The sequence below is a fragment of the Aedes aegypti genome, chromosome 2 (genome assembly GCF_002204515.2).
Source record: "Aedes aegypti strain LVP_AGWG chromosome 2, AaegL5.0 Primary Assembly, whole genome shotgun sequence".
Classification (NCBI taxonomy): Eukaryota; Metazoa; Arthropoda; class Insecta; order Diptera; family Culicidae; genus Aedes; species Aedes aegypti.
The window spans coordinates 71,698,804-71,708,547 of record NC_035108.1 but is presented as its reverse complement, the minus strand read 5'-3'; the positions used below and the strand labels follow the sequence as shown (position 1 = coordinate 71,708,547).

General features: G+C 35.2%; 1 non-coding gene across 1 annotated transcript; it reads right to left on the bottom strand.

The window, feature by feature from the left end:
* Positions 1–581: 581 nt before the first annotated feature.
* On the bottom strand, positions 582–653 carry Trnat-agu. The gene has a single exon. It is a non-coding gene; the product is annotated as a tRNA-Thr (tRNA).
* Between the last annotated feature and the right edge of the window lie 9,091 nt (positions 654–9,744).

Here is a 9,744-nt window from a genome sequence, read left to right as displayed (position 1 = left end):
AATGAATCGGCTGCGTTGGCGTGACGCGGTGGCGCATTGGTTTATTCGCAAAATCTTATCCGTGAAACTTTGCACATATAAGCAGCCCATAAAGCAAAAGGTGATTTCGCTATACGTACATTAAAGTTGTGAGGGTAATAAAGTACATTCAAGATTTTTTCCATGAATAGTTTTTTAAAGATATTTTCCAAAATACTAATCGTCATTTTCTCAGAAGCTTCTGTTATAATACCTTCTAGCATCCTGACCCGTGGATTACAACGAAATTGTAGCACAATTATATCAAGATGTGTTACAAATAATAACTTTTTTTTCAATTTTGTTTGAAACATTTTGAGTTGATGGAGGAAATTATAACATAATTTAAACAAAATAAGTTATTGAACAAAAACTGTTTCAATTTAAAACATAATTATAACACAATTTGTTAGGTATAAATGCTTTGAGAGCATCCGCTTGTAATAAATTTAGTTATACTTCAGTTTTGGAAAGTTACAAAATAAGTTATACTAAATTAATTAATTCATTACGCGTGGTAAAGATGGACAAATTATGGGTGAAATTATGAAAAATAAATCCACGTGCTCGGCTGGGATTTGAACCCAGGACTCTTGTATACTAGACGAGCGCTTTACCAACTAAGCTACCGAGCCACTTGGTGACCCAATAAATAAGTTGGTTACAAGTTTAGAATTCAAATCCCTACAGACCACGCGGACCCCTTTCGTCACAGCGCTCATCTAGCATACAAGAGTCCTGGGTTCAAATCCGAGCCGAGCACGTGGATTTTTTTCACAATTTCACCCATATTTTTTCCATCTTTACCACGCGTAATGAGTTAATTAATTTAATAACCATGCGGATAGGATTACCGAGTAGCTCAATATAAGCGTCAATTTATATTAGAGTGTTACTGCCTCTCTGTAGTAGTCATGTCGTCACTTGAGTGAGAACGACACGTTGATAGCCTTCCCACATCTTTACTCTTCCACAATACAGTTGTTGTGGAAGCGATGTAGGTACGATAGGCAAACAGTTTCAACACTAAATAAATCGCACTCGCTCTTTCCGCTTGTGTAGTAAAATGAGATGGATGGATATGGGTTATGAAAGGGGTCCGCGTGGTCTGTAGGGATTTGAATTCTGAATTTGTAACCAACTCAGTTATTGGGTCACCAAGTGGTTCGGTAGCTTAGTTGGTAAAGCGCTCGTCTAGCATATAAGAGTCCTGGGTTCAAATCTCAACTGAGCACGTGGATTTTTTTTGTCATCATTTCACCCATAATTTGTCCATCTTTGCCACGCGTAATGAGTTAATAAATTTAATAACTATGCGGATTGGATTACCGAACAGCTCAATATTAGCGTCAATTTATAAAATAAGTTATATTTTTGTGAGATTTGAAATATAATGAGTTACAATTTTGTTTAAATTATTACATATTTTAATTCAATTATGTTTAGTGTACAGAAAATTGTGTTATAATTTTTGTTATTGTAACTGATAACCAGCCATAATTATAACTAGGGACAATGGAAATTCGCAATTTCGCGGAAGCCGCGAAATCCGCGAAATTTGGTCTTCGCCGCGAAATTCAGGAAATCCCGCGAAATGCCGCGAAATTAGTTGAATTTGGAGAATTTTTATTGCATTAATGCATTTTAGTGTTTTGTTCATGAAAATGGTCTATTCAACTTGAAGTTAAAGTTCCATCACAAAATTTCACTACCCGTTTAGTTTTAACTTGGACGTCTTCCTGATTTGCTACTTTCGTTTCAAATTCTGAATCACCACCCTAACAACAAACTTTTTATCTTAATTTGTAAAATAACAACTATATTTGATGAAATTCCACAAAACTTACACGTATAAACGCTTATTTCACTAAATATGTGTATTTTTATGTAAAATATAGCCAAAAGTATGGAACCGCGACAAGGCCGCGAAATTTTGAATTTATCGCCTTGGTCAAACGCGAAATCTCAAGAATTTTGCGGCGAATTTCCATTGTCGCTAATTATAACTATAACATAACAAAATCAAAACATGCCGACTGAGTAACAATATCTCCAGGATCTTTTCGTTATGGAAATTTCCTTGGCTTCCCTGGGCATAGAGTATCATCGTAGGTACATGCCACACGATATACGAATGCGAAAATGGCATCTTTGGGAAAGAAAGCTTAAGAGCTATTAACTAAGTTAAAAACTGTGGAAGTGCTCATAAGAACACTAAGCTGAGCAGCTGGCTCTGTCCCAGTGGAGAAGTTAATTCCAGGAAGAAGAAGAAACCCCATGGCTAAAAACCTAAATGAATTCCTGAAATTGATATAATTCTATGAGGTACCGTAAATTCGGGTGAAATTGATCAGTAGGGTGAAATTGATCACTGTGTCACTCGATTTTATTTCTTCCAAATGGAGCACAAATATCAATGTAACCTGCAGTGAATGAACGTTGTTTGTCGTAAGTATGTCCAAATTGTATGTTGTGAAGTTTTTTGCGTTCAAAAATGTTCATTTCTATTAAAATAATGTAAAATTTCAAAATCATGTACGGTGCAGTGTTGACAAACATCAATGAACTTCTAGTTCTAGACAAGGATTTGGACATGGTATAGTCCTGAAAGTTTGTGAGGATACTTAAGATATATCCCCAAACTAGATTTCATAACCAAAACTCGTACCAATTCGTTGATTTGTTTGAAATAATTGAATTTCTGGTATACATCAGGAAATTCCTTTGGAAATTGTATACATTTAGGCGTTTTTGCGTAATTCTTGAAATTTAAACATTTGTTATTTCTATTAATATTGTATTGTTAAGAATTTGGCAAGCATATTCGGATTCAGGGAGCTCAAATTTATTATGTAAAGTTGTTTTGAAAACTAACAATAATGGCATTGATAAGTGATCAATTTCACCCCGAAATGAGATCTCCCGATTTTTTATTTTAGACATATTTTTTAGTACTAAAATTACATATGTTAGAGAATTTCGATACTTGAGTCAATGAGGCTCACCTTCATACTTGTTTTCCTGCATTCAGTTGTTTGGCATTGTCAACATTATAGAAATCAGACAAGAAAAACCGTGAAAAGTGATCAATTTCACCCGAAATTACGGTACATTTTCTCTAGGATTTCCTATACGACATGGTTCAATAAACCGGTTTATCCAACAATTTCTCCAGCTTTTCACTGTTTAATATCAGCAAAGATTATTTCTTGAACATTTCTACGGTTTCTAGCAGTCTTCAGAGATTCTTTCAGGGATTCTTTAAGAATTGTTATATCGGTTACTTCAAGTTTTATTCCGGGCATATCATTTAGAACTTGGCCAGCACTAACAGTTCCAGAAATTCATCCAGTAATTCTTTGATGAAAACAACTAAGAATTCTTTTAGAAATGATTCCAGGGATTCCATCACGAATTGTCCTTAAGATTTCACCGATTTCTCTTTTAGGAATTTTTTCACACATTTTCTAAGAATTCGTATAAATATTCTACTAGTAAAGATATTCCTCGAGGAATTTCATCAGATTGTTTTCCATGGCTTTCTCCAATATTTCCTTCAGCATCTTCTCAAAGAAAAAAAATTGTTCAAGTATTCGACCTGAAAATTTTCTAAAACATTCTACCAGCAATATTCATATTAGATTGTTCCCGTTTTTTTCACAAGAATATTAAATAGAAGTTCTTTACCGATTTCTTCAAGAAATTATTCATGTTGTTACAATAAAATGTATAAGGAATTGGTCAGGTATTCAACAAACAAGTTTTCAGAGGAAAATTCTTTAAGCATTGTTCTAAGATTTTCAAATGGGTTTCTTAAGGTATTTTTCCCTTGCATTCCCTGAAAGATACTTCTAATGATTCCTGAAATTCCAACTTTTAATAAATTTGTCAAGGTTTGCTTCAATAACTTTACTTTGAACTCTTGAAGGAATCTTCATGAGGTTTCCTGTGGATTTGTTTCCAGGATTCCTGCAGCAATTTCACCAGAATTCCCTTCACCTTCTAAATGCATGAAACAAATAGCTTCTATACATTCCAATGTGAAATTGTCCTAAAATTAAACAAATTACTCTATATATTACTCCACATCAGTTTTTTTCGAAAATGCTTGAAGGGACATTATCTTTAAAAATGTTTGAAAGTGATTTCCTGAGAAAACTAGCTTACGTTTCTTTCTGGATTTTTTTTTTCAAACATTCGTTCAAGAATTACTCTAGGTATTTCTCAAGTAATTCCTCCAAGAACTTTCCAGGAATATAACTATACACATCTTTAGGAATTACTACAAGAATTCTTTCTTTCTAAAAAAAATCTGTTAACAGTTTCTCCTGCGTCGCCATGAATTGCTGTAAGGAATGGTCATTAGATTTAACGTAATAATTTTCAATGATATTTCAAGCAATGCTTACAAGAAATTTCCAAAAAATATTCTAACCTTTATCCAAGGACTCTTTAAAAAAAATTTACAGACCAGAGAGTTTAGCCGATTTTTCTTCACACATTTCTGAAAGGATTCTTTTTGGGATTTTTTTATGGTCGTGCAAAATTTGCATCGAATATACCAGCAGCTGTTTCTAGAAAAATCTTGAAAACCATCAGTAAATTATTCCCAGATTCTTGATGAAATTTCTACAAAAAATTATCCACAATCTTCCAGACTTTTCCATATATCTTTTCAGGAGTTATTTCTACATTTTGTCCAGGTAATATTGAAGGCATATTCCATGAATAGGGTTCTACAATTTGTAATGAAATCTTGTTTTTATCTATTCATGTAAATAATAAATGGGATGGTGTTTGTTATGTTCTTAAAGTATTCCGACGAGTTTGTGTATATAGAAAGCACAGGATATGGAACGGGAAAGCCGAAAAAACGGGAGTGAACGGAATTGTCATTTTGTACGGGACGTTTCATGGCGTTTTTCAATAGTCTATTTAGTGGCGAGACATTGTCGGGACCACTAGTATTTAATATCACGTGATAGCATATTATGGGCATTTTCTCCTTGACACTTTTTGTCATGTTTGACGTTCACTTCGCTGATTTCCACAAGGGGTTTAGCTTTGGAACACTGGGATTGTTCCTATCTAACATTTTGGAAGATACACGAAAAACATAATTCGCCCAAAATGTGAGTAAAAATCTAGGCGTATGGCATAAACTCAGAAAACAAGCTTTTTGGACTTAAACCAGTACAAAATATTTAAAAATTGAGTAAACATGTATTTCGCATGAGTATGAGCAGGGCATAAGCATAGATGATCGTACAATTCGTAGTTGCTACTACGTGATTGACCAGAACAATCGATGTTGCACAGAGAATTACTGAATGGGGATATGGATTAGCTCAATGTGCTCAAATCGAGAGCTCAAAATTTGAAAGTTATTAACGGTGCCGGCCACGTCCTTACGGTCATCGGGGAAGGAAAGGAATGTGAGTGTGACAACCATTGTTACTAGAGACCGAAGAATCTTTTGCATGTCCACAGTTGTCATGGAGAGAATATTGAGTTAGTGAGATATTACTCGATGGATGCATTGTACGCCGAACAAGTGTTCATCGCTCGCCCTTACAAGAGCAAGCGAATACGATCAAAGGATCAAACACTACTCTTAAAAATTTAGTGATCGTTTATTTCTGATGTAAACTCATTCAAACTCAATAGAAACGATTGAAATCACCCTAATGAATAAATTGAAAATTTCCAAAATTTCTAAGAGAAATTTGTTTCATAGATTTTGTAAGAATACCTTTAAAGTACCTGGAGAAATCACTGAGGACTCTTTGTAACATAACATCTGTAGAGGAATCCCTTGAAAGACTCTTTGGAAAATCAAGCGAATTGTAAAATAATCCTCTAGGTATTCCTTTAAAAAATGAATAAAAAGTTTGTTCAGCTTTTTTCGGGTAATTCTTTGAAGCAATTTTCATGTATTTCATCCAGGGATTTTTTGAGGGAGGTGTTTGTTACACGATATTTACATCCAAAAATGACTACTGCGAAAGTTCTATTGAGATACTGAGCTTAGACGCAAATTTTGTTGTAGCCAAGGCGAGATAAAGCATTTCCTATTTTTCGCCAACCATAAAAGTCCAATAAAATCTATCCTCCGTATTTCCAATCGATTCGTCAAAATCACTTGACCCCATCTTCAAGTCAGTTCCTTTTATGTTCGATAGTCACCCAGCCAGGCATCGCCCGCCGTTGTCGTCGCAGATAAACGATACACTTAATCAAAACGCAGTCAATTCATCCTTCGTGGCAAGGGGTGAGCCATAAATCGTGGCATCCTTTGGAGCTCGCTGTTCACCATCGTTCATCGCGCGGCTTACAAAAAGCTTCCGGTCCCGTGTCGTGTCGTGGCAAAAACCTTCTTCCGGAGAAGGGGGAAGATCATTTCAACCAGGAACACGTACTAAAATCTTCTAAGCACCCATTCAGTGCTTTGAGCTATTTGTCCATAGCTCTCACATCACACACACGACAAAGCTTGAGTGCTCGATACGATGAGACGCCGCCGTGTCACTTTGAATAATTCAGATCTTGATACCTATCGTCTCACACCAAACGACCGACCAACAACGACCTCGATCCTGTTTGGGCTGGAGCTGATTCTCAATCGCGGTGTGTCTGAAACCATTATTACCAAAAAAAAAATGTATTCAAGCATCGTCTCCAAGAAATTGAAAATATTTCTACGAGGGAATCGTAAGAAATCGTGATATGAATGTTTTGGGCCATTTTGAAAGGATATTTACGCACCTACTTTAAAACATTACCTAACAGTGCATCAATCTCATTTTGTATACCAAACAAGTCATTATCAGGATTGTAATAAACATTCAGAAATTGTGATAAGCATCGCATAATGCAAAAGATTATTTTGTTATACGTACATTCTGGTTATCTGTGGTTAAATATGGCACCTACCTCAAATTTGTGGACATATTTTCGTTAATAACGGTTCGAGACTCACCGTGCCATGTTAAGGGAAAAGTGCATGCTCTACGAGATTTTTTCGCCACTCTTCTATCCCAAAACCGAGTCTGACAGTGTCTCGATGTTCTCCCGTTTGATGATGTCAACTTCATCAATCTTCTTCTCTTTCGATGTCCCGGTATCGTGTGATTTTCTTCGGGGATGGTTGCTATAACGGTTGATGAGTGTCTGGGAGGGAATGGCCACGTGGCATGGGGGTGTGAAAATCGAGTTCCGTTTTTGCGCCTCAAGGGTTTCTGCAAGACAGAGAGTGAAAACACCACCAGAATTGTCTGGGTGGCGGCAGATGTGGCTTCTGGGGCGTAGCGAGGTTTGTTTGTGGTTTCTTTGAAATTTGGTTTGCTTCTTTTTTGATCTTAATTTCTTATGTCTTGCTAATTTTGGAAGAATTCAGAGAAATTAGCCAAAAAGTTATTTCTACCAAACAGCGCATTGCACATTGGTCCCAAACCCATATCTAGGAAGACAAAAATGATTGCGCCTTAACCGTCAATTTTAGATATATGGTGTCTTCGGCAAAGTTTCTCCATATTTTTCAGACATTTTTTTCAGAGATGTGAAATTAGGGTGGTCCACATGGTTTACGAGATCAGCACATAAACTTTTTTGCTGACGCATTTAGGACTACACAATGTTCTACAATGTTTTAGAACAACCGATTTGGAGCAACTTTGCCGAAGAACTAAAATTTCTATCTCTTATGGTTCGCGAGTTATGATTTTTTTTAACAAAAAAGTTAGGATGGTACTGAAAAATCATTTTTTTCTTGAAAAATTTTTATATGATAATTTCTCGCAAAAACTTTGTTCCAAGCACTTTTAGAACTTTTAATTGCGCAACTTTTTGCCGAAGAAACTACTGTTCTATCTCTTATGGTTACAGAGTTATCAGAAATTTTCTTCGAAAAAATTGTTGTTTTCAAATGCCGATATCTCCGGAAGGCGCAAACGGATTTTCAATCTTTTGTCGGCATTAGAAAGATTATTTCTTACTCTGTTTATGGTGAAAAAACTGTGAGGACGTTTTTTGTTTGAAAAGATTTACAAAATTTTGAAAATAATATGTTTTTAACCGAAAATTGTCCATAACTTGAAAAATATTCGAGATAGCTCTTTGGTGCCTTCAGCAAAAATGTGCAAAATTGAAAGTTCTGATAGTGCTTCATACAAGGAATTCATAAAATATCAACGCTTACACAAATATTCACCATAAACCGAATTTTATATGGTAAAGAAAGCGAAAAAAGAGATATTTGCTAGAACAATCGAAACAACTGTATGTATGTCATTTAAAATTGAATACACATGTATTGATATCGATCATAGTAAGCGGAATCTAAGGAGTTGAAAAAAGGAAAATTATTTGCTGAAGCAGTTTTCAAGTGATCAAGGCCCACCTTCTGGTTCGTTACCTTAGACAGATATTTGGGATTTATATCTGGCTCTTGTTCAAGATTCATGCATTCTTCAACAGGCGAATGCTGCCCTTACTAAATCGTTGTAGCAGATTTATTGGATTTGATTGAATTGAATGGGATAAGTTGGATGCCCAGATAGAATAATTGCAGATACTCCTATATTTCTATGGGAGGATATCACGGGAAGTAAGGTTTTGGTAATTTGAAGGAATTCTTCAAAGTATACGTTTTGTTATCGTTTGGTATTGATAATATAATAAACGGAACCGGTATTGAACGCATGACCTTCTGCTTAGTAAGCCGAAGCGGTAGCAATTTATAACCAACCACGGCATAGGTTAGCTGGACAAACATTATGTCGCGTGAAATAACAAGACATCGTTTATGGATTAATGTTCCATGGACCACTGTTAAAACTGCTTCAGCTACTAACTTTCCCTAACTCCAAACATTTCGCTTACTGTGATCGATCTTATTTCATTAAATATATTTTCAATTTTAAATGACTTTACATACAGTTATTCCTGTTGTTCCAGCAAATATCTCTTTTTTCGCTTTCTTTACCATACAAAATTCGGTTTATGGTGAATATATCTTTAAGCAATGATTTTTTATGAATACTTTCAGTACTTTCAGAACATTCAATTTTGCACATTTTTGCTGAAGGCACCAAAGAGCTATTTCGAATATTTTCCAAGTTATGGACAATTTTCGGTTGAAAAACATATTATTTTCAAAATTTTGTCAATCTTTTCAAACAAAAAACGTCCTCACTGTTTTTTCACCATAAACAGAGAAAGAAATAATCTTTCTAATGCCGACAAAAGATTGAAAATCCGTTTGCGCCTTTCGGAGATATCGGAATTTGAAAACAACCATTTTTTCGAAGAAAATTTCTGATAACTCTGTAACCACAAGAGATAGAACAGTAGTTTTTGCGGCAAAAAGTTGCGCAATCAAAAGTTCTAAAAGTGCTCGGAACAAAGTTTTTGCGAGAAATTATCGTATAAAAAGTTATCAAGAAACATCTGATTTTCCAGTACCACCCTAACTTTTTTGTTTAAAAAAATCATAACTCGCGAACCATAAGAGATAGCAATTTGGGTTCTTCGGCAAAGTTGCTCCAAATCGGTTGTTCTAAAACAATGTAGAACATTGTGTAGTCCTAAATGCGTCAGCAAAAAAGTTTATGTGCTGATCTCGTAAACCATGTGGACCACCCTAATTTCACATCTCTGAAAAAAATGTCTGAAAAATATGGTGAAACTTTGCCGAAGACACCATATATCTAAAATTGACGGTTTAGG